Below are 23,169 nucleotides of genomic sequence, written 5' to 3'. Positions count from 1 at the left end.
CAATTTAGCAGAAGCTCAAAAGAGGCAGGATGGGTCATGGGTCTCTGTCATTGAAACAGAGCATGCATTTTAATGTTTACCATTTTTTAGATCGACCCTTCCCTTCTGATTAGGCTCCCTTTAGCTACAAAGCCAAAGCTCTGTTTTCATTTCCTTCCTCTTGTCCTTTACCTTCCTTCATCCCCCAAAGAGGATGGCCCAACACCAGCTCAGCCCACACTTACTAACCTCCCACATCCATACACACCACCCCATGTCCTCATTGAGAAGAAAGGCCCTGAGTCATTCCTGAGCTGCATCACCAGTGTCCTGACAGTTACTCTGTGTCCCTCCAGCTCTCCCTGATGATGTGGCGGTAGACCTGCACCGTGATAGGACAGAAGAAAAGCCTCCGAGGATCATCAAGGTAAGCTGGATTTTTTCTGGTCTGAGATCGAAATATTGCTTTATTTCTCTTTCAATAGATTTAAGTTATGAATATTTGAGGGTATTCCTTCCAGATACATACAATTCCCTTGGTTGGGAGAATGTGGAGTGAGAGTCTATTACCAACTCATGGTGCCTGATTCCTCAGGACATTAAAATTGACAGCATCCATTACAGCCTGTAGAGTATGGAGCTCTCTCTCCTGGAGCGATTTTTCCTCTAGGCAGAGAATTCTGTAATTTCCAACCTAAATGGACTTGGAAGTTCCATCCTCCTAGAAAAGTTCTTGCCTTTCAGCCTGAGTAGGTTTGCTCTGATAACCCTTGCTGGGTTCCCTGGACCACTGTTTCTTATCAGGTTTTCTACTGTCAGCAAATGAACAAAAGACCTGAGCATCACTGTGATCTTATCCTCATAGTGTTTTCTCTTCTGTAGTTGCAGGTGGCCTTCACAGAACGTGAAAACGGTATGTATTCTGGAATCAGTCACTTGGGGAGGAAGAACTTTGAAGATGAGAAAGTGGGACATTCTTGCTGGTTTTAGTGTAGAGGGCAAACTGATTCCAAATTTGTGCTGGGAATGAGAGTAGGGGTCCTGGTGATAGAAAGAGATTTACAAGTAATGTGACCAGTTACTATAGTCCCAGGAAGAAGCTGTATTACGGTTAGGTGGTGTAAGTTTGTGTGCATGAGACTGGGTGTGTCTGTATGTGAAATGAGTGGGATGACTCTGTGTGTGTATGTGAACATTTTGTGTTGTGTTTCCCTTGACTTATGTTCCCATAAACATCACTGTTCCTTGTGCCATCTTTCTAAAAAATTTTCCCATCAACTCTGCATCATGAATGGGTATGGATATAAAAGTAAATAAACTGTACACTTTCAGGGTGTGCATTGATTTTATACCAAGTGAGCCTCATTTAACCTGGAAAACAAATCCTATCACCAACCAGGCAAATGTTTACTGGATTCTTTTTTTTTTCTTTTGGCTGTGTTGGGTCTTCGTTGCACTGTGCGGGCTTCTCATTTCGGTGGCTACTGTTGTTCCAGACCACGGGCTCTAAGTGCATGGGCTACAAAATTTGTGGCACGTGGGCTCAGTAGTTGTGATTTTCAGGGTCTAGAGCACAGGCTTAGTAGTTGTGGTGCACGGGTTTAGTTGCTCCATGGCTGGATTCTTAGTGAACAAAACTGGGTTTCAGCATGCCTACTACTGGGCCAATTACAACTTCATTTAATAAGAAATCTCATCTCTTAGTACGTCTCATAACATTCTGAATGGTTATGATACATCTCTCTGCCACTTCCCTCATTCTAACTGTTTCCTATTAGAGCCTCAGGAGGAGTCCTCCCCCCTTACCTGAAGCACCTAGTGCTAGGCAGGACTCCTTCTTTTTGCAGGGAGCCCATGATTGTACCCACATGCCACACCCAGTTCTGGAGGAGTCCGAGAAAGAAGGAGCCTCCAGGAGTAGATGGAGGAAATTCACTCCACCTTTCTCCTTTGAGGCTAATATTCACTATCGGATTCTCTGCTAAGGAAACGCAATGTCCTTCTCCTGTAGAAAGCCTGTCTTCCATCACTTGTGCCGGCCCTGTTTCTGTGTGCTGGGCAAGAAACACTGCATACAGTGAAGACAGAACCAAGATATCTACCCCAAGGATTGAGCACAGGGTGGGCACTGGCTCCCTTCCCAGGAGGGAGGACAGGAGGTTGTGCTTTGCAAGGTGGGACAGAGAAATCAAGCAGTGTGACAAGAGGATCTCCACTCATGTTGCTGTGCAAACTGCCAGATGATGTATGTTCTTGGTATTTTCTGAAGGCTTTTGCAAGCAAACAAGTCTGAGAGTAAAGTCAATTAAAACATGGAAAGTTATACTTAAAATTTTTTTTCGATAGTGAGTCCTTTGAGAAATACATACTTTAATAGAATATGATTGCCTTATATGTGTCAATATTTTCCCCACCAAAGAAAAAACTGAAAATGCTTGATTGTAAAATGTCACTTGTTTAACCATGAGACTGTCTATGAGTAAAGTTGTTCTAGAAATCGTCAATCCCTAGGTCGTAGTTACCTGATGGTGCTGAGGGGAACCCTGGTGTGCGATTCAGTGCCTGCTACTCACAGGGAGGCTCTTAAGAACTCAGAGACCCGCCCAGTGGACCCCACGTGTGAGGACAGGATTGCCGCCTCGGGCTGCACTTGAAGAGGGAAATGCTTTAGAGAAGTGGAAGGAGATACTTTAAGGACACCTGAGCCATGGGGAGTCAGGTGTGGTTGGTTTAGAGATCAAGGAAAAGTGTACACCAGAGCACAGCCTGGGCCACACTTAGGATGCTATTGGCACTTCTGGTTGAATGGGGAAGAGAAAGGACATCCCCCTCCTGCTGGAGTGAACTGTGGAGAGATGTCTTCTTTAAAGCCTGGGGAGAGGAGCTTCTCTCCCATTATCTCCTGATACCTGTGTACATTCGAGACCCTTCCTCCTTTCTTCTTTCCCTCTGTTGACTCCCTTTCCTTATTTTTCTTCTTTTTTCCCCTTTTTCCACTTGGTATTTATTTTACATATGTATATTTTATTGTTGTAAAAGTACACATACGATGAAATCCAACGTCTTAACAAGTTTTGAAATGTCCAGTCAGTCCTGTTGACTACATGCACCTTGTTGTACAGCATGTGTCTAGAACTTTTCCATTTTGAAATAACACATTCTAACCATTGAACAGAGACTCCCCATGTCAACCTCCTGCCAGCTCTTGGAACCACCCTTCTACACTCTGCTTCTAAGAGTTTTCTTTCAGTTTTTGACCTTCCGTGACTGGCTTATTTCACTCTTACAAATGTCCTCCAAGTTCTTTCGTGTTGCTGCAAATAGCAGGATTTCCTTCTTTTGCAAAGACTGAATGGCATTCCACTCTATGTATACACCACATTTTCTTTATTAATTCATCTTCCCATGGACACTAGGCAGTTTTCCTATGTTGTGTATTGTGTATAATGCTGCCATGGACATGAGATTGTAGATATCTCTTGGATATTCTTGTTTTATCTCCTTTGTATATAAACCTAAATGAGTGACTGCTGGATTTTATGAGAGTTCTCTTAATAATTTTTGGGTGACATCCATTCTGTTTTCCATAATGGCTACACCATTTTACATTACTACAGGGTACAAAACAGGGTACAGGAGTTCCACTTCTTCACATCTCTGCCAGCATCCATTAATTTTCTTTCTTTCTTTTTTTTTTTTTTTTTTTTTTTTTTTGCAGTACATGTGTCTCTCATTGTTGTGGGCTCTCCCGTTGCGGAGCGCAGGCTCCAAACACACAGGCTCAGCGGCCATGGCTCATGGGACAAGCTGCTCAGCGGCATGTGGGATCCTCCCAGACCTGGGCACGAACATGTGTCCCCTGCATCGGCAGGCGGACTCTCATCCACTGTGCCAGCAGGGAAGCCCTAATTGCCTTTTTATAATACACAACCTAACAGGTGTGAGTGATATCTCCTTGTGGCTTGATTTCCATTTCCCTGATGCTTAGCGAGGTTGAGCAAATTTTCATATGTAGATTGACCACTTGTATGTCTTTATGGAGAAATGTCTAGTGAAGCTTTTTACCCATTTTGAAACTCAGTTATTTGCCCGCTGTTTTTTTGAAATTGACTTGTAGTAGTTTCTTATATATTCTGGATATTGGTCCCTTATTCAGATACAAGGTTTACACATATTTCCTCCCATCCTATAGGTTGCCTTTTCATTCTGTTGATTATTGAAGAGACTATCCTTTCTTCACTTGGTAATCTTAGAACCTTGGCAAAGATCAGTTGGCCATATATATGTGCGTTTATTTGGGGTCTCTCTATTATATTTCATTGGTCTATATCACTATCTTGATCCCAGTAGCAGACTGTTTTGACTACTGTGGCATTGTTATGTGTTTTGAGTTCAGGAAGTGTTAATCTCCATCATTGCTGTTTTCTCTCAAGATTGTTTTATCTACTTGGGGGGTTCCATATGTATTTTAGAATTCTGTCCACTTCTATAATAATGACATGGAATTTTCTGGGTTGTTGTGATATATGTGTACATCACTTTATGTAGTATAGAAATGCCAACAGTATTTAATAATCCAGTCTATGAACATGGTATGTCATTCCAATTACTTGTCTCTTCTTTAATTTCTTTCTAGAGTGTCCTGTAGTTTTCAGTATACAAATTTTCACCTCCTACGGGGCCTTTTCCACTGCCTGCCTCAGGCCTTCTAGAGTCAGGATTGAGAAGGATGGACTCATGGAGAGAGTGAAATCCCTCCCTCCCCCTGCACCTACTCTCTGATAATGTCTAATACAGGTGTACTGGGCCATGCCCTTCACCTCTGTCTACAAGTGGGCCCCTTGCTGGGAATTCCTCTTGGATCTGAGTGTTGACTGTACTATTTCAGTGTCCACAAGGACCCTCCCAATGCCTGGCGTGGGTTCAAGAGCCCAAGATATACCTACATACGAAGGATCAGATCAGGCCATCAAATTTTCTGCAGTAAAGAACAACCAGGGGAAGGGTGGCTGGTTGCCTCTTTCTCATCTTTGGATTTCTTACAGCTGAGCTTTCCAGTGTGGTAGTCACGAACCAAATGTGTCTATTTATAATTAATTTAGTTCAAAGAATAATTAACTCATTCTATTAAAAAATGCAAAAAACACACAATTGCTTGGTCACACTAGCCATGTTTGAAGTGTGTCTGTACCATCTGGAATTTCAGGTTGGTAAGGTTGACGGTGAAAGCTATAAATGGGTCTATAGAAGTGAGGGGTCGAAAGGTGATTTTCTCAGCATCTCTCCCTCATTTGAAATTTTCAACTGTGATCAATATCTTATTGAAGGACTCTGTCTGCACAGAGCACAGATGAGGTCTGAGAACCTGGAGGGAAGACCAGGGTGATGCTGTGTGAGCCAGCAAGTCGAGTAGGAGAAATGGGTGGGTCAACTTGTATAATAACTTTATGCTCATGGTTGTGTTTGTACAGAATGGATCTTGGAGAGCATACATAGCACTGATGCTGATGACGATTCACATAGCGAACAACTCTCAGGTAGGATATAAAGCGAAACAATTCCTAGAACACTTGGGTTCCACCCGGTTCTTTAGAAACTAAGGAAGGTGAATATGAAATCAGGGAGAAGAAGAAAATATGTGTAGGATTCTGATTTGCTCTTTCCAAATTTTAATGATATAATAGAGTTATTGTGTCCATGTCCTTTGACTGTACTGTGCTTATAGTCATCTTTTCTTGCTTTGCCATTCAGAAATTTTCTTTCTCACAAGACTATTCTTTCATTGCTTTTTCACTGTCAAAGATGAAAGGTTCGTTTCTGTTTGGTACCTGTAGAGTATTTTGCACCAGGATTTTGGTTTCAGTTTTACATTCACGTATGATGGCCATATCCTAGTGGGAACAAAAGTCTCATAGTCACATGACACTAGAGAATAAATTCTTATAGTGAGTGTCAGGTGGTTGATGAGACTTGAACTCTCTCCCTCTACACGTTCAGGACTTGTAGCTTCATCTTACTTTTGTCCTCACTGTTTATTCCTCATGGAATGCGCGCTCCCAGAGGTGGATGAGTCACAGAACACATACTTTGGAATCAATGCGTGTGCTCAGTCTCCTCATTTCAGCCTCAGCACCTCCCAAGGCTGATGTGCAGACATTTTTCCATTTGAGAGGCCTCCACGTCCAGCTGATCCTAAAGACCCTTCATGGCTGGCAGGCATTCTAGAGGACTCTGTGAAGGGGTTGCTGGGCTTGCTATACACACTGGCTCTCACAGACCTGCAAACCTGGTCTCCTGAAATTCACCAGGCCCAGGAGAGAGACTCAGGGCAGCAGGACCCAGGGTCACTGCTCTTCTTGCAACCCACTGCTCCATCCGGACAGCCCTGCCCCTGCTCCCCACACCCCAGTCCTGCCTACGCTCTGACCTTACCTCAGGCCTGCCTTGGTCTTATCCTTCCCAGTTCTTCCAAGGCTTGTGTAAACCCTGGCAGGTGCTGTGTGTTTAGGAGGCTTCCCCTGCTGTAGAACTTTTGTTTCAGTATTCCAGACTAAGGGAATTGGTTCAAGTTACTTTTAACTCTAATATTGCTTTCATCCTCTCTAAGGGGCTAAGAGACTTATGGAGTTGTTTTGAAGTACCTAAGGTTAGCTCTGGCACAGGACCCTTACTTGTTTTGTGAAGTTGGTTGCATATCTAGGCTATTGTGGAGAATGCTGCAATGAACTTAAGTTCATCTCATTGTGATACTGATTTAATTTCCTTTGGATATATACCCAGAACTGTGATTGCTGAATCATATGATATTTCTGTTTATAATTTTATAAGGAACCCCCGTACTGTTTTTCATAAGAGCTGCACTATTTTACATTCCCACCAGCAGTGTACAAAGTTTCCAATTCCCTACATCTTTGCCTTAAGCTGTTAATTTTTTTCTTTATAATACACAGCCTAACAGGTGTGAGGTGTTCATTTTCCTTGCCCTGATGATTAGTGAGGCTGTGAACCTTTTCCTATATTTGTTAGCCATTTGTATGTCTTTTTCAGGAAATGTCTTATTTAAGTCTTTGCACATTTCTGAACCCAGTTATTTGCCCTTTTTAATTTTTTAATGTATTTTGCATTTGAATTGTAGTGTTTTTCTTAGATGTTTTGGACATTTGCTCCTTTTCTGATATATGTTTGTAATCTTTCTGTAAGTTATATTTTCATCCTATTGACTGTTGAAAAAACTATACTTTCCCTATTTGTTGTCTTAGAAGCTTGGTGAATTTCATTTGGCCATGTATCTATGAGTTTTCTTGGGGGTTATTTATTCTGGTCTTTAGGCCTATGTATCTGTTTCTATGTCCATACTGTACAGTTTTGATTCCTGTGGCTTTGTAATGTGTTTTGAAGTCAGGAAGTGAGAAGCCTCCATCTATGTTCTTTGTTCTCAGGATTGTTTTGTCTGTTAGGAGTCCTTAGTGGTTCCATATGTATTTTAGGATTTTTTTTCTTTTACTTTGAAAATGACATTGGGATTTTTATATGTATTACAATGAATTACTACTTACCTTCGTGTAGTGTAGAAATGTCAACAATAATATGTCTCCAGTCTATGAATATGCTATGTCATTTCAATTATTTTTTCCCTGTTTAATTCTTTCAGCAGTGGTTTATAGTTTTCAGTGTACAGGCCATTTACCTTCTAAGGGCATTTTGTCCCTTCCTTCCCTGGATTTTTCAGAGGCAGTGGTGAGAAGGATGGCCTCATGATGTGAGTGAATGTCCCTCCCTCCCTTCTGCACCTGCTCGCTGATTATGTCTAGCACAGGTGCACTGGGCCATGCTCATTACCTCTCCCCTCAAGTGGAACACCTGTCGGGAATTCCTCTAGGATCTGGGAGTTGACATTACTGTTTCAGTGTCCCCAAGGTCTCATGAGTGCCTGGCAAGTGTGCATGAGCCTAGGAAGCACCTACAAAGGAATCATCAAATGTGGCCAGCAAACTGCCCTGCAGAAGGTGTTGGGCTGCACCTCTCACGCCTGCAAGCCCTGTACTTGCTCAGCCTCAGGGCTAAGGAAAGAGCCCGGAGTCAGGGACAGAGACATTCATGGTTTAATAGATGGGAGATCTTTCACGTCTTAAGCAAAGTGGTCCTGGAGAGACATCCCACTGTAGATAGGCGATGGCAGGCAGAACGCAGCAGCAGCAGTAGCAGCATTCTTCTCTCTGGGCGGAATAGGCAGGCTTCCAGTTAAAGGGGGAATTGACAGCAGATGGGCTCATCGGTTACCAGGGAAACCAGCAGAGGGACACATCCCTCTTACCCCTTTGGCTAAGTACCTTCACGGGGCAGAGGTTTTACCTTCATTAAACCATCAGCAAATAGTCAACTTTAATTGATACAACATACAGAGGTGAATAAACAGGGGAGTGGTGGTAACATTCTCCATATATTATATATATATATATACATTTATATGGAGAGAGAGAGAGGGATGTGTATTACAATGTGGTAGCCACTAGCTAGATGTGCCTGTTACAATTTATTTAATTCAGTCAATGATTATCTTAGTGTATTAAAATAAAACAAAATAAAATAACCAATTACTCAGTCACATTAGTCACATTTTAAATGTATCCATAAGACTTGTACATTCGTATTCGTGTTTCTACAGAATCGACTCTGGATAGCATTTGTGGCTGTGATGAGGAAAAGGATACAGGTAGGAACAACACTTAGGTAGGATCTAATGGCAGAGGGTTCCTGGAACTTTAGGGTTAAATCTCCTCCTTTGGAGACTGAGGAAAGTGGATATGAAATCAGAGAGAAGAATGAAATATGTGTAGAGTTCTGACTTTTTTTTCATATTTTAATGATACAATAGAGAGAAATTGTGTCCTTAGACATGACTGTGCTCTACAATCACCTTTTCTTGATTTGCTCATCAAAAATGATCTTTTGCACATGAGCTGCTCTTTCTTGTGCTTGTCACTGCCTAATATGGAAGTTTGTGTTCTGGTTAGCACATGTAGGGTATTGTGTAAGGTTAGAGACAGGCTGTGCTCAGTCTGGGCTCCGTCTTCATAACGAAGTGTCCCACTTATGGAACAGCTCCCTAGAGTACGGACAGCCCCTGACTCAGTGGGCATACGTACATTGTATTGAAAACAAAGACTGGGAGAAAAATATGATAGGATTGATAGTGGTTGTATCTAAATGGTAGGATTTCAGTTTTGCCAAATCTTGTGTATTTGATTTTCTTTAAGACAAGAGATTAGTGAATAAATATAGCATATTTTGTCTAGGATTGTATTCACTCCTTTAATAGAGGTTGCTGTTAATCAAGTATATAATATACAACAGAAGACATGATAAATGCAGTAGCTGGCATTGTGGATGCTGGGGGAAGAGTGATCTGGGAAAAATCAAGCGACAGTGGCAATTTAGCAGAAGCTCAAAAGAGGCAGGATGGGTCATGTGTCTCTGTAATTGAAACACAGCATGCATTTTAGTGTTTACAATTTCTTAGATCGACCCTTCCCTTCTGATTAGGATTCCCTTAGCTTCAAAGCCAAATCTCTGTTTTCATTTCCTTCCTCTTGTCCTTTGCCTTCCTTCTTCCCCAAAGGGGATGGCCCATCACCAGCTCAGCGCACACTTACTAACCTCCCACATCCATACACACCACCCCATGTCCTCTCGAGAAGAAAGACCCTGAGTAATTCCTGAGCAGCATCACCAGTGTCCTGACAGTTACTCTCTGTCCCTCCAGCTCTCCCTGAGGATGTGGCGGATGACATGCACCGTGATAGGACAGAAGAAAAGCCTCCGTGTATCCCCAAGGTAAGCTGGATTTCTTCTGGTCTGAGATAGAAATATGGCTTTATTTCTCTTTCAATAGAATTAAGTTATGAATATTTGAGGGTATTCATTCCAGATACATACAATTCCCTTGATTGGGAGAATGTGGAGTGAGAGTCTATTACCAACTCATGGTGCCTGATTCCACAGGACATTAAAATTGACAGCATCCATTACAGCCTGTAGAGTACAGAGCTCTCTCTCCTGCAGCGATTTTTCCTCTAGGCAAAGAATTCTGTAATTTCCAACCTAAATGGACTTGGAAGTTCCATCCTCCTAGCAAAGTTCTTGCCTTTCAGCCTGAGTAGGTTTGCTCTGATAACCCTTGCTGGGTCCCCTGGACCACTGTTTCTTATCAGGTTTTCTACTGTCAGCAAATGAACAAAAGACCTGAGCATCACTGTGATCTTATCCTCATAGTGTTTTCTCTTCTGTAATTGCAGGTGACCTTCCCAGAACGTGAAAACGGTATGTATTCTGGAATCAGTCACTTGGGGAGGAAGAACTTTGAAGATGAGAAAGTGGGACATTCTTGCTGGTTTTAGTGTAGAGGGCAAACTGATTCCAAATTTGTGCTGGGAATGAGAGTAGGGTCCCTGGTGATAGAAAGTGATTTACAAGTAATGTGACCAATTACTATAGTCCCAGGAAGAATCTGCATTACGGTTAGGTGGTGTAGGTTCGTGTGCATGAGACTGGGTGTGTCTGTATGTGAAATGAGTGGGATGATTCTGTGTGTGTATGTGAACTTTTGGTGTTATGTTTCCCTTGATTTATGTTCCCCTAAACATCACTGTTACTGGTGCCAACTTTCTAGAAAATATTCCCATCACCACTGCATCATGAATGGGTATGGATATAAAAGTAAATAAACTGTACACTTTCAGTGTGTGCATTGATTTTATACCAAGTGAGCCTCATTTAACCTGGAAAACAAATCCTATCACCACCCAGGCAAATGTTTACTGGATTCTTTTTTTTTTTTTTTGGCTGTGTTGGCTCTTTGTTGCAGTGCACGGGCTTCTCATTTCGGTGGCTTCTCTTGTTCCAGAGCACGGGCTCTAGGTTCATGGGCTTCAATAGTTGTGGCACGTGGGCTCAGTAGTTGTGATTTGCGGGCTCTAGAGCACAGGCTTTGTAGTTGTGGTGCACGGACTTAGTTGCTCCATGGCTGGATTCTTAATGAACACAACTGGGTTTCAGCATCTCTACTACTGGGTCAATTACAACTTCATTTAATAAGAAATCTCATTTCTTAGTAGGTCTCATAGCATTCTGAATGGTTATGATACATCTCTCTGCCACTTCCCTCATTGTGTTTCCTATTAGAGCCTCGGGATGAGTCCTCCCCCCTTACCTGAAGCACCTAGTGCTAGGCAGGCCTCCTTCCTTTTGCAGGGAGCCCATGCTTGTACCCACATGCCACACCCAGTTCTGGAGGAGTCCGAGAAAGAAGGAGCCTCCAGGAGTAGATGGAGGAAATTCACTCCACCTTTCTCCTTTGAGGCTAATATTCACTATCGGATTCTGTGCTAAGGAAACGAAATGTCCTTCTCCTGTGGAAAGTCTGTCTTCCATCACTTGTGCCGACTCTGTTTCTGTGTGCTGGGCAAGAAACAATGCATACAGTGAAGACAGACCCAAGAGATCTACCCCAGGTATTGATCTCAGGGTGGGCACTGGCTCTGTCTGTCCTGTCCGTGATCCATCATTCATCATGGTTGTGACTCTTGGACAGACACTTATCTCTCTAAATTTCCACACCCTCCACCATAACATATGGGTTACAGCCCCCACTTTGCCCTCCCCTTCACCCCCAACAGGGCTGGGTGTCAGACATGATAATGGATATTCTCCATGAGCTGTAAAGCATTGTTCCCATGAAAAAGCTGAAGAGTAAGCTTGAATCCCCCTTTACTTGGAGCCGTCAAATCCCTTCTCTCCTTTCAACAGCTACGAAATATCCAGCTTCTTCATGCCATCATTCAGGATTGAACACTTATAGAGCATTTGTGAAGCACCGGTCCTTTATTTTTCAAACATTTTACCTGTATTCAATCATTTTTGGCCACATGACATAATGCTAAAAGTAGGCCATATTAACATTTCTACATCTCAGAACAGGGAACTGAGGCAAAGAGGGATCTACATATCATTCCCAAGCACATGCTTCTTCCAAACGGGATTTGAATCCAGTCCATCAGTCATGGTCCCAATGGTTTGCTGAGTTTCTAGACATTCTCAGTTAAATAAAGATATTTGCCCACAAAACATGTCTGTTGGGTGTTTGCACTGCATACCAAACTGCAATATCTTCCTAAGTCCAACTTTGTTTCAGGAGGCTCTGCTGGGCCGCTGGTGAGGAAAGGGACCAAAGGATTGAACTGTGAATAAATTATTGCTAATTTCCCCATTGTCTTCTGCCAGCAAGATGTCAATAATTGTCTCTATTGTAATGCATTTCCCAGGATGCTGCTCCCAGAATGCCAGAAGAAGAAACACTCATGAGAGGTCAAGAATATCAATCCCAGGCTGGCTGAAAAAGTTCCGCATCTGGCCACATTTTAGGGGGCACCCTATAAATGACCCAGCTGAAGGTACTGTGGAAAATTTTTCATTAGGTTCACTCAAGAATAATTATTCTAGTTGATTCAGTGCCTCATATTGAAGAAAAAGCTATGAAATATTAAGCAGTATTCTTCTTTTATTCCATGTGTTCAAATTGAAACTTACTAAGCCAGCTGGTACTGTTTTAACCATGGAAGTAAACATACATTTAAAATTCAACATTTGGTTCATGTTTAAGAGTGAAGATGGTCTCTAGTTACGGTTTAGACTTTAGCTGATTTTTGAACGTTAGCAACAACTCATCCCTCCCTGAAACCATGTTTTGAGATTTCTTTAAATTATTAGACATTATTTAGAACAGGATTATATTGACATAAAAGTTGTACATGCAGTACAGAAAATTCCTGTATCCTATCACTCCAGTTTCAGCTATTAATAATATATAGCATAGGTGAAGTACATTTGTTACAATTAGTGAAACAATGTAAGTATATTTTTACTAATGAAAAGTCCGTAGTTCACCTCAGAGTCACCCCTTGTGTTGTTATATTCAATGATATTTGAAATATGTACAATATTATTTGTCACCATTATGGTGCCATACAGAAATGTGTACACTAATGTTCATAGTAGCATTATTCTTAGTAGCCAAAAGATACAAACAATCCAAAGTCCATGAGGTGATGAATGGATAAATAAAATGTGATATATACACAGAATGGAATAATTTTCAACCATAAAAAGGAATTAAAGATTGACTTATGCTACAAAATGAATGATCCAAATAATATAAAAAATATTTTATTGTTAGTGAAATTAGGCAGGCACAGAAAGACAAATATTATATGATTCCACTATTATGAGGTACCTAGTGTAGGCAAACTCACAGACACCGGAAGTAGAAATTACCAAGGTCAGGAGGCAGGAGTAAGGTGGATTATGATTTAATGGGTACAGAGGTTACGTTGAATTAATGAAAAAGATTAAGATGTAGATTGTGTTGATGGCTACACAGCATTGTGAAAGTAAGAAATGCTAGTGAACTGTCTACTTAAAAATTATGAAAAGCATAAATATGTATATTTCATCACAATAAAATAAGTCAAAAATCCAACAGAATGGACGATGAATGAAGGAGCGACAGATTTGATTAGAAGGAAGCTGAAAGAGTCTTGTAACATTTCAAGAAGAAGGGGGATTTGGAGGGACTTTGAAATGGGCAGAGGGGCCGTGGGACTCTATACTGAAACATAGTGCAATGTTAGTGTTTAAGCTTTTTCAGACTGACACTTTCAAATTGATTAGGTTCCCTACAGCTAGAAAGCTAAAGGTTCTCTTCCTCATTTCTGAAATGTTCCTCCCCTTTGCCTTCTTCCACCCACCAGGGAGGTTTGTCCAACAGCACCTCAGTCCACACTCATTAACCACCTGCATCCATACACTCCCACCCTGTGTGAACATTAACGAGGCTCTCTGAGTAATTCCTGAGCAGCATCACCAGTGTCCTGACATTAACCCTGTGTCCTCCTAGAGCCCCCTGAGGACCTGTTGGAAGAACTGCCCTATGTGAGGGCAGTTGAAGAGGCTCCTTCTACCTCCAGGGTAAGCTCCCCTTATTTATCAGAGATTAAAAGTTTGCTTCATTTCTTTCTTTTCCAATTGATTTCAGATATGAAGATCTACAGTGTTCAAGACAGCTGATGTATACAGTTTTGCTTGGTTGGATGAATGCTGATTGAAGGTCTTTCCCAACAGATAACTCATTCAAAAGTCCATTTAAAAAATGGCAACATCAGTTAGAAACTGTATAGTCAGACACACTTTCCTCAGCAGAAAATTTCCCTCCTTGAAATAGACTTTTGTATTTGCCCCTCAAATTGGACCTGAGAGATCTTCCAGGCAAAGCTCCAGCCTTTCCCACAGCTGTCTTCTCTGGTTTCTTTTGGGGCTATTGACTCAACAACAGTTCCCAATTTGGTTTTCTGAGGACAAAAAAAGAGATGAAATACCTGTGTCCGCAGAGCACAGGATGCTGAGATCCTTACACTGTTTTCTCTTCTCTAATCACAGGTGGATAGGACAGCAAACAAAAACGGTACGTATTCAGAGATCACCCCTCTGCTGAGGAACAATCTAGATGATGAAGACGGTGGGACTCTCTTGCTGGCTTTGCTTGGAGAGACACCCTGATTCAGGGTCCCTACAGGGATGAGGGCTGGGGGTGTAGAGCTAGAGACTGATTTCCCAGTAAAAAGCCATGCCCAAGTTCTATGGTCCTGGAAGTAACTGCATCATTTAGATGATGTGGGTTTGTGTGTATCAGGGTTGGGGTGTGGTCCTTGTGTGAGCCTATGTGGTGTGTTTGTGAACCTCCATGCATAAGCGTGTGTGTGTTTCCTGAGGAGATATTTCCCTCTTACACAGCACAATTCACCTGTCAACAAAGCTCATCACCACTGCACACTGTCTGTCCACAACCTTGTTCTTCCCTCAACACAGCTGTTGCCCAGATTTGGTTAATATTCCTTTTCCTCAGAAGGAGATGGTGCAGAGATAAATGTTCTAAGCTCTTGACCTCCTAAGTGGAAAAGCCAAACTGAGAACCCAGGGGTGGGTCCCAATGTGGGTGCTCTGGATCCCTGACCTGCACTTACCACTCAGCCAAGGGATCCTCAGTCATGGAGCAAGGGAGTCCCTGCATCCGTATCCTTGGCTGGAAGTCCTAGCATCTCCAAAGGTCCAGACCTTGCCCATCAGGTGGCCTTAGTGGTCACAGAATGCAGGGCAGCTATGGGTGGGCTTATCAGTTGACTTTGGCACAGTCATTAAGGTGAAATTCACCTCAGGACCTGCATTCTCCTGGTCAGCTCACAGATTCTGAGAGGTGTGAGACCCCATGTATACAGTACAGGTCATATCTGTCAGTGCTGGTGTCATTGCTTAAACAAGGCCAAAAGCAGATAAGAATCAGGGAGCTATTTTATTGTATTGGATAACATTACCATAAGCCTTAGCATTGGTCAATTCCTGTAGCCCACACCCAAGGACTCAAAGTGGAACCTGACTGTTAGCCTGTACACTTCTCCTGCACAGCTGGGTTAGAGACAGGCTGTGCTCAGTCCGGGCTCCCTCTTCATAACGAAGTGTCCCACTTATGGAACAGCTCCCTAGAGTATGGACAGCCCCTGACTCAGTGGGCATACGTACATTGTATAGAAAACAAAGACTGGGAGAAAAATATGACACGATTGATAGTGGCTGTATCTAAAGGGTAGGATTTCAGTTTTGTCAAATCTTGTGTATTTGATTTTCTTTAAGACAAGTGATTAGTGAATAAATATAGCATATTTTGTCTAGGATTGAATTCAGTCCTTTAATGGAGGTTGCTGTTAATCAAGTATAAAATATCATACAACAGAAGACATGATAAATGCAGTAGCTGGCATTGTGGATGCTGGGGAAAGAGTGATCTGGGAAAAATCAAGAGACAGTGGCAATTTAGCAGAAGCTCAAAAGAGGCAGGATGGGTCATGGGTCTGTGTCATTGAAACAGAGCATGCATTTTAGTGTTTACCATTTTTTAGATCGACCCTTCCCTTCTGATTAGGCTCCCCTTAGCTAGAAAGCCAAAGCTCTGTTTTCATTTCCTTCCTCTTGTCCTTTGCCTTTCTTCCTCCACCAAAGAGGATGGCCCAACACCAGCTCACGCCACACTTACTAACCTCCCACATCCATACACACCACCCCATGTCCTCATCGAGAAGAAAGCCCCTGAGTAATTCCTGAGCAGCATCACCAGTGTCCTGACAGTTACTCTGTGTCCCTCCAGCTCTCCCTGAGTATGTGGCGGTTGACATGCACCATGATAGGACAGAAGAAAAGCCTCCGTGGATCCCCAAGGTAAGCTAGATTTCTTCTAGTCTGAGATAGAAATATTTCTTTATTTCTCTTTCAATAGAATTAAGTTATGAATATTTGAGGGTATTCATTCCAGATACATACAATTCCCTTGGTTGGGAGAATGTGGAGTGAGAGTCTATTACCAACTCATGGTGCCTGATTCCACAGGACATTAAAATTGACTGCATCCATTACAGCCTGTAGAGTACAGAGTTCTCTCTCCTACAGCGATTTTTCCTCTAGGCAAAGAATTCTGTAATTTCCAACCTAAATGGACTTGGAAGTTCCATCCTCCTAGCAAAGTTCTTGCCTTTCAGCCTGAGTAGGTTTGCTCTGATAACCCTTGCTGGGTTCCCTGGACCACTGTTTCTTATCAGGTTTTCTACTGTCAGCAAATGAACAAAAGACCTGAGCATCACTGTGATCTTATCCTCATAGTGTTTTCTCTTCTGTAATTGCAGGTGACCTTCCCAGAACGTGAAAACGGTATGTATTCTGGAATCAGTCACTTGGGGAGGAAGAACTTTGAAGATGAGAAAGTGGGACATTCTTGCTGGTTTTAGTGTAGAGGGCAAACTGATTCCAAATTTGTCCTGGGAATGAGAGTAGGGTCCCTGGTGATAGAAAGTGATTTACAAGTAATGTGACCAATTACTATAGTCCCAGGAAGAATCTGCATTACGGTTAGGTGGTGTAGGTTTGTGTGCATGAGACTGGGTGTGTCTGTATGTGAAATGAGTGGGATGACTCTGTGTGTGTATGTGAACTTTTTGTGTTGTGTTTCCCTTGATTTATGTTCCCCTAAACATCACTGTTACTGGTGCCAACTTTCTAGAAAATATTCCCATCACCACTGCATCATGAATGGGTATGGATATAAAAGTAAATAAACTGTACACTTTCAGTGTGTGCATTGATTTTATACCAAGTGAGCCTCATTTAACCTGGAAAACAAATCCTATCACCACCCAGGCAAATGTTTACTGGATTCTTTTTTTTTTTTTTTGGCTGTGTTGGCTCTTCGTTGCAGTGCACGGGCTTCTCATTTCGGTGGCTTCTCTTGTTCCAGAGCACGGGCTCTAGGTTCATGGGCTTCAATAGTTGTGGCACGTGGGCTCAGTAGTTGTGATTTGCGGGCTCTAGAGCACAGGCTTTGTAGTTGTGGTGCACGGACTTAGTTGCTCCATGGCTGGATTCTTAATGAACACAACTGGGTTTCAGCATCCCTACTACTGGGTCAATTACAACTTCATTTAATAAGAAATCTCATCTCTTAGTAGGTCTCATAGCATTCTGAATGGTTATGATACATCTCTCTGCCACTTCCCTCATTGTGTTTCCTATTAGAGCCTCGGGATGAGTCCTCCCCCCTTACCTGAAGCACCTAGTGCTAGGCAGGCCTCCTTCCTTTTGCAGGGAGCCCATGCTTGTACCCACATGCCACACCCAGTTCTGGAGGAGTCCGAGAAAGAAGGAGCCTCCAGGAGTAGATGGAGGAAATTCACTCCACCTTTCTCCTTTGAGGCTAATATTCACTATCGGATTCTGTGCTAAGGAAACGAAATGTTCTTCTCCTGTGGAAAGTCTGTCTTCCATCACTTGTGCCGACTCTGTTTCTGTGTGCTGGGCAAGAAACACTGCATACAGTGAAGACAGACCCAAGAGATCTACCCCAGGTATTGATCTCAGGGTGGGCACTGGCTCTGTCTGTCCTGTCCGTGATCCATCATTCATCATGGTTGTGACTCTTGGACAGACACTTATCTCTCTAAATTTCCACACCCTCCACCATAACATATGGGTTACAGCCCCCACTTTGCCCTCCCCTTCACCCCCAACAGGGCTGGGTGTCAGACATGATAATGGATATTCTCCATGAGCTGTAAAGCATTGTTCCCATGAAAAAGCTGAAGAGTAAGCTTGAATCCCCCTTTACTTGGAGCCGTCAAATCCCTTCTCTCCTTTCAACAGCTACGAAATATCCAGCTTCTTCTTGCCATCATTCAGGATTGAACATTTATAGAGAATTTGTGAAGCACCGGTCCTTTATTTTTCAAACATTTTACCTGTATTAATCATTTTTGGCCACATGACATAATGCTAAATGTAGGCCATATTAACATTTCTACATCTCAGAACAGGGAACTGAGGCAAAGAGGGATCTACATATCATTCCCAAGTACATGCTTCTTCCAAACGGGATTTGAATCCAGTCCATCAGTCATGGTCCCAATGGTTTGCTGAGTTTCTAGACATTCTCAGTTAAATAAAGATATTTGCCCACAAAACATGTCTGTTGGGTGTTTTCACTGCATACCAAACTGCAATATCTTCCTAAGTCCAACTTTGTTTCAGGAGGCTCTGCTGGGCAGCTGGTGAGGAAAGGGACCAAAGGATTGAACTGTGAATAAATTATTGCTAATTTCCCCATTGTCTTCTGCCAGCAAGATGTCAATAATTGTCTCTATTGTAATGCATTTCCCAGGATGCTGCTCCCAGAGTGCCAGAAGAAGAAACACTCATCAGAGGTCAAGAATATCAACCCCAGGCTGGCTGAAAAAGTTCCGCATCTGGCCACATTTTAGGGGGCACCCTATAAATGACCCAGCTGAAGGTACTGTGGAAAATTTTTCATTAGGTTCACTCAAGAATAATTATTCTAGTTGATTCAGTGCCTCATATTGAAGAAAAAGCTATGAAATATTAAGCAGTATTCTTCTTTTATTCCATGTGTTCAAATTGAAACTTACTAAGCCAGCTGGTACTGTTTTAACCATGGAAGTAAACATACATTTAAAATTCAACATTTGGTTCATGTTTAAGAGTGAAGATGGTCTCTAGTTACGGTTTAGACTTTAGCTGATTTTTGAACGTTAGCAACAACACATCCCTCCCTGAAACCATGTTTTGAGATTTCTTTAAATTATTAGACATTATTTAGAACAGGATTATATTGACATAAAAGTTGTACATGCAGTACAGAAAATTCCTGTATCCTATCACTCCAGTTTCAGCTATTAATAATATATAGCATAGGTGAAGTACATTTGTTACAATTAGTGAAACAATGTAAGTATATTTTTACTAATGAAAAGTCCGTAGTTCACCTAAGAGTCACCCCTTGTGTTGTTATATTCAATGATATTTGAAATATGTACAATATTATTTGTCACCATTATGGTGCCATACAGAAATGTGTACACTAATGTTCATAGTAGCATTATTCTTAGTAGCCAAAAGATACAAACAATCCAAAGTCCATGAGGTGATGAATGGATAAATAAAATGTGATATATACACAGAATGGAATAATTTTCAACCATAAAAAGGAATTAAAGATTGACTTATGCTACAAAATGAATGATCCAAATAATATAAAAAATATTTTATTGTTAGTGAAATTAGGCAGGCACAGAAAGACAAATATTATATGATTCCACTATTATGAGGTACCTAGTGTAGGCAAACTCACAGACACCGGAAGTAGAAATTACCAAGGTCAGGAGGCAGGAGTAAGGTGGATTATGATTTAATGGGTACAGAGGTTACGTTGAAATAATGAAAAAGATTAAGATGTAGATTGTGTTGATGGCTACACAGCATTGTGAAAGTAAGAAATGCTAGTGAACTGTCTACTTAAAAATTATGAAAAGCATAAATATGTATATTTCATCACAATAAAATAAGTCAAAAATCCAACAGAATGGACGATGAATGAAGGAGCGACAGATTTGATTAGAAGGAAGCTGAAAGAGTCTTGTAACATTTCAAGAAGAAGGGGGATTTGGAGGGACTTTGAAATGGGCAGCGGGGCCGTGGGACTCTATACTGAAACATAGTGCAATGTTAGTGTTTAAGCTTTTTCAGACTGACACTTTCAAATTGATTAGGTTCCCTACAGCTAGAAAGCTAAAGGTTCTCTTCCTCATTTCTGAAATGTTCCTCCCCTTTGCCTTCTTCCACCCACCAGGGAGGTTTGTCCAACAGCACCTCAGTCCACACTCATTAACCACCTGCATCCATACACTCCCACCCTGTGTGAACATTAACGAGGCTCTCTGAGTAATTCCTGAGCAGCATCACCAGTGTCCTGACATTAACCCTGTGTCCTCCTAGAGCCCCCTGAGGACCTGTTGGAAGAACTGCCCTATGTGAGGGCAGTTGAAGAGGCTCCTTCTACCTCCAGGGTAAGCTCCCCTTATTTATCAGAGATTAAAAGTTTGCTTCATTTCTTTCTTTTCCAATTGATTTCAGATATGAAGATCTACAGTGTTCAAGACAGCTGATGTATACAGTTTTGCTTGGTTGGATGAATGCTGATTGAAGGTCTTTCCCAACAGATAACTCATTCAAAAGTCCATTTAAAAAATGGCAACATCAGTTAGAAACTGTATAGTCAGACACACTTTCCTCAGCAGAAAATTTCCCTCCTTGAAATAGACTTTTGTATTTGCCCCTCAAATTGGACCTGAGAGATCTTCCAGGCAAAGCTCCAGCCTTTCCCACAGCTGTCTTCTCTGGTTTCTTTTGGGGCTATTGACTCAACAACAGTTCCCAATTTGGTTTTCTGAGGACAAAAAAAGAGATGAAATACCTGTGTCCGCAGAGCACAGGATGCTGAGATCCTTACACTGTTTTCTCTTCTCTAATCACAGGTGGATAGGACAGCAAACAAAAACGGTACGTATTCAGAGATCACCCCTCTGCTGAGGAACAATCTAGATGATGAAGACGGTGGGACTCTCTTGCTGGCTTTGCTTGGAGAGACACCCTGATTCAGGGTCCCTACAGGGATGAGGGCTGGGGGTGTAGAGCTAGAGACTGATTTCCCAGTAAAAAGCCATGCCCAAGTTCTATGGTCCTGGAAGTAACTGCATCATTTAGATGATGTGGGTTTGTGTGTATCAGGGTTGGGGTGTGGTCCATGTGTGAGCCTATGTGGTGTGTTTGTGAACCTCCATGCATAAGCGTGTGTGTGTTTCCTGAGGAGATATTTCCCTCTTACACAGCACAATTCACCTGTCAACAAAGCTCATCACCACTGCACACTGTCTGTCCACAACCTTGTTCTTCCCTCAACACAGCTGTTGCCCAGATTTGGTTAATATTCCTTTTCCTCAGAAGGAGATGGTGCAGAGATAAATGTTCTCAGCTCTTGACCTCCTAAGTGGAAAAGCCAAACTGAGAACCCAGGGGTGGGTCCCAATGTGGGTGCTCTGGATCCCTGACCTGCACTTACCACTCAGCCAAGGGATCCTCAGTCATGGAGCAAGGGAGTCCCTGCATCCGTATCCTTGGCTGGAAGTCCTAGCATCTCCAAAGGTCCAGACCTTGCCCATCAGGTGGCCTTAGTGGTCACAGAATGCAGGGCAGCTATGGGTGGGCTTATCAGTTGACTTTGGCACAGTCATTAAGGTGAAATTCACCTCAGGACCTGCATTCTCCTGGTCAGCTCACAGATTCTGAGAGGTGTGAGACCCCATGTATACAGTACAGGTCATATCTGTCAGTGCTGGTGTCATTGCTTAAACAAGGCCAAAAGCAGATAAGAATCAGGGAGCTATTTTATTGTATTGGATAACATTACCATAAGCCTTAGCATTGGTCAATTCCTGTAGCCCACACCCAAGGACTCAAAGTGGAACCTGACTGTTAGCCTGTACACTTCTCCTGCACAGCTGGGTTAGAGACAGGCTGTGCTCAGTCCGGGCTCCCTCTTCATAACGAAGTGTCCCACTTATGGAACAGCTCCCTAGAGTATGGACAGGCCCTGACTCAGTGGGCATACGTACATTGTATAGAAAACAAAGACTGGGAGAAAAATATGATACGATTGATAGTGGCTGTATCTAAAGGGTAGGATTTCAGTTTTGTCAAATCTTGTGTATTTGATGTTCTTTAAGACAAGTGATTAGTGAATAAATATAGCATATTTTGTCTAGGATTGAATTCAGTCCTTTAATGGAGGTTGCTGTTAATCAAGTATAAAATATCATACAACAGAAGACATGATAAATGCAGTAGCTGGCATTGTGGATGCTGGGGAAAGAGTGATCTGGGAAAAATCAAGAGACAGTGGCAATTTAGCAGAAGCTCAAAAGAGGCAGGATGGGTCATGGGTCTGTGTCATTGAAACAGAGCATGCATTTTAGTGTTTACCATTGTTTAGATCGACCCTTCCCTTCTGATTAGGCTCCCCTTAGCTAGAAAGCCAAAGCTCTGTTTTCATTTCCTTCCTCTTGTCCTTTGCCTTTCTTCCTCCACCAAAGAGGATGGCCCAACACCAGCTCCCGCCACACTTACTAACCTCCCACATCCATACACACCACCCCATGTCCTCATCGAGAAGAAAGCCCCTGAGTAATTCCTGAGCAGCATCACCAGTGTCCTGACAGTTACTCTGTGTCCCTCCAGCTCTCCCTGAGTATGTGGCGGTTGACATGCACCATGATAGGACAGAAGAAAAGCCTCCGTGGATCCCCAAGGTAAGCTAGATTTCTTCTGGTCTGAGATAGAAATATTTCTTTATTTCTCTTTCAATAGAATTAAGTTATGAATATTTGAGGGTATTCATTCCAGATACATACAATTCCCTTGGTTGGGAGAATGTGGAGTGAGAGTCTGTTACCAACTCATGGTGCCTGATTCCACAGGACATTAAAATTGACTGCATCCATTACAGCCTGTAGAGTACAGAGTTCTCTCTCCTACAGCGATTTTTCCTCTAGGCAAAGAATTCTGTAATTTCCAACCTAAATGGACTTGGAAGTTCCATCCTCCTAGCAAAGTTCTTGCCTTTCAGCCTGAGTAGGTTTGCTCTGATAACCCTTGCTGGGTTCCCTGGACCACTGTTTCTTATCAGGTTTTCTA

The 23,169-nt window shown here is 42.3% G+C and overlaps 1 long non-coding RNA gene across 1 annotated transcript; it reads left to right on the top strand.

The window, feature by feature from the left end:
* The first annotated feature begins 332 nt into the window (after nucleotides 1-332).
* LOC309801130 lies at nucleotides 333-8,692 on the top strand. Its single transcript, XR_014293532.1, has 4 exons — nucleotides 333-406; nucleotides 862-892; nucleotides 5,451-5,516; nucleotides 8,645-8,692. It is a non-coding gene; the product is annotated as an uncharacterized lncRNA (long non-coding RNA).
* The last annotated feature ends 14,477 nt before the right edge of the window (nucleotides 8,693-23,169 follow it).

Source organism: Mesoplodon mirus (assembly GCF_964341445.2).
Source record: "Mesoplodon mirus genome assembly, chromosome: 3".
NCBI lineage: Eukaryota > Metazoa > Chordata > Mammalia > Artiodactyla > Ziphiidae > Mesoplodon > Mesoplodon mirus.
The sequence above is the reverse complement of the archived record's forward strand: the minus strand, read 5'-3'. Positions and strand labels throughout refer to the sequence as shown.